Below are 2,775 nucleotides of genomic sequence, written 5' to 3' on the forward strand. Positions count from 1 at the left end.
TCGAACTCTAATAAGTAAGGGGAGCTGATTCGTACACCACCATTTTTAGCCATACACCACTAAGCGTGCATTAGACAGTTGTACAGTACAGTGCTTTAAAGCACACAACTAGTGGTGTATGGCTAAAACTTGGCGGTTACTAATACCGAGTATTACCATGTAGTTTCACGTGGCAAAAACCCCATCATTAAAGTTAGTAACGACTCGATTAGATTCCCGTAGTGTAAGGTCACCTTAATTATGATCATGTGATATCTCGTTCCGACACCCATGTTTGGTAGGCTCATTTTGTGGCCCACCACCCACAACTCGTGCAATTCAATCATTTACCCAATTAAAAAAACCCATATTAATTCGTTCGATTAGGTTCTTCTAACGTTAGTCGCATGGACCAAATGTTGTGATTTCATTCGAAAATTTGAATGAATATAATTAAAGTTGTTAATTATATATTGAGCTTTGAGCTTGATCTTGACTCTTGAGCATATATATGATCATGAGTAGACGAGCAGCGTCTAGATACTACGTAGGGTGATATGACGATACGTTTTTGTTATATGCCGGCCACCTTATCATATACTTCCACATGAGATAATGCTCGACTAAAAATGCATTTTAAGTGACAATTTTATGAAGTCCGGAATCTTTTCCGATTCTAGTTATGTTTGAATGATATTTTAGTGTTTGTTTACCTTCAAAGAACAATAAATTTAAATAATATATGTGATCCGAGTAGTTAAATTTAAAAGTACAAACTTAAAGAAAATTTATAAATTTGAAAAATATATTAGGTCATGTAGTTAAATCTAGTGATGTCATATATAATTTAAAGAGTATTTTCTACATAAAAAATTTAAATTAAAGGTAAACTCGTCACTGTTTTAGTGGGAATATAATACAAGTAATACTTAATAATATTGACAACCACGTGTATATATATATATATATATATATATATATATATATATATATATATATATATATATATATATATCGGATTATATTATATATACAATATATAGTCATATCTAATCTAATAAAATTAAATGGAAACGAGCGTACAATTAAAAAGATAGGACAAAATATGTGAATATTAGAATTAAAATTTGTAGTTAAACTGCATCATGTTGATAACAAGTGGATCTTCTCTCTTTGGGCTCGATTAACTTCGACTTCATCTAAAAAAAATTGTCGTTAAATCGGGTGATCAATTATCAATCTGGGACACCAAACAGTTTGCGGAATTTGATAGATTTGTTTTAGATTTTTTTTATTGTGATTTTTTTTATTGTGGTACATGGAAGATGGAAAGTATCTAGAGCCATTACTACCATGTAAACATTTATGGCCACACAATGATGAAAATAAGCAAAGATTTTGGCATACATTGTCAAAATTTATAGGTGATTCGAATGAAGTTTGGGTAGTTTGTTGTGACTTCAATGAGGTAAGGGCTTCTTCTGAGAGACTTAACTGTGTATTTGTGGAGAGTAGAGTCAAGCGTTTTAATGAATTCATTGATAAAAATAATCTTATAGATATTCCACTCGGGACTCATATTAGTGATGAGGGGCTCAAGTATAGTAAATTAGATCGGTTCCTTGTTTCGGAGAACTTCTTAAATCTATCGAACGGTAATTTGCCGGTTGCTCTAGATAAGCAACATTCGGATCATTGTCCTATCGTTCTTAAAGATGATGAGAAAGATTTTGGTTCGAAACCGTTCAAATTGTTTAATGAATGGTTCGAGGTGGAAGGTATTGTGATTAATGATGCTTGGAACATATAATGTGTTGGCAATCGGAAGGACTTTGTATTCCGGAATAAACTAAAGAAAGTAAAAGAAGCCTTAAAATCGTGGAGTAAACAACACTTTGGGTAGTTAGATGGAGATATTAAAATTTTCAAATCTTTGGCAACTAATCTCGAAATAAAAGGTAAGTGTTAGCCTTTAAATGACAGTGATAAGGAACTATGTAGAGAATCGAGAAAGAAATGGCTAGAAAAGGAAAAATCTAAAACTAATATGTTAAAACAAAAGGCCCGCATACATTGGATTCTAGGAGGTGACGAAAATTAGTATTCTTTCACTATATTCTGAAAAGGGGTTACAACAAAAACAACATTAGGGGTCTTAACATCAATGGAATTTAGAACGAAAACCCGCACGACATAAAGGAGGCAACAACATCACACTTTATAAGTATTTATGAAGAAAGCTCCATCCCCCGACCTAGTATGGAAAGTCTCTGCTACCCTAAAGTATCTACTGATGATGCGTCCAGATTAGAAGAAGACATCGCAGAAGTAGAAACACTAGAAGCAGCGAATGACTGTGGTGGTTCAAAGGCACCGGGCCTGGATGGGTTCAACTTTCATTTCTTCAAAAGGTACTGGGATATCATTAAATATGATCTTGTCGTGGCTACCTAATGGTTTTGGGAAACTGGAGAAATGTCAAAGGGGTGTAATGCCTCGTTTGTTACTTTGATCCCAAAAAAATGGACCCTTTAACCCTTGGTGACTTTCGATCCATTAGCCCCATTAGGAGTTACTATAAGATCATATCAAAGATTCTTGCTAACCATTTGAAGAACGTTGTTCCGAACCTAGTTGGAAGTGAAAAAGTGTGTTCATAAAGTGTAACACCCTGATTTTTTTTTTTAAACACAGCGGAAGTAAATACTTAATTACCAAAATAGCCTTAATTAACGTTTACATAACTTTGTTTACAAACCAACTTTATACAACAGTGGTGTTACTTGAAAACATCAT

The sequence above is a fragment of the Rutidosis leptorrhynchoides genome, chromosome 10 (assembly GCF_046630445.1).
Source record: "Rutidosis leptorrhynchoides isolate AG116_Rl617_1_P2 chromosome 10, CSIRO_AGI_Rlap_v1, whole genome shotgun sequence".
Lineage (NCBI taxonomy): Eukaryota > Viridiplantae > Streptophyta > Magnoliopsida > Asterales > Asteraceae > Rutidosis > Rutidosis leptorrhynchoides.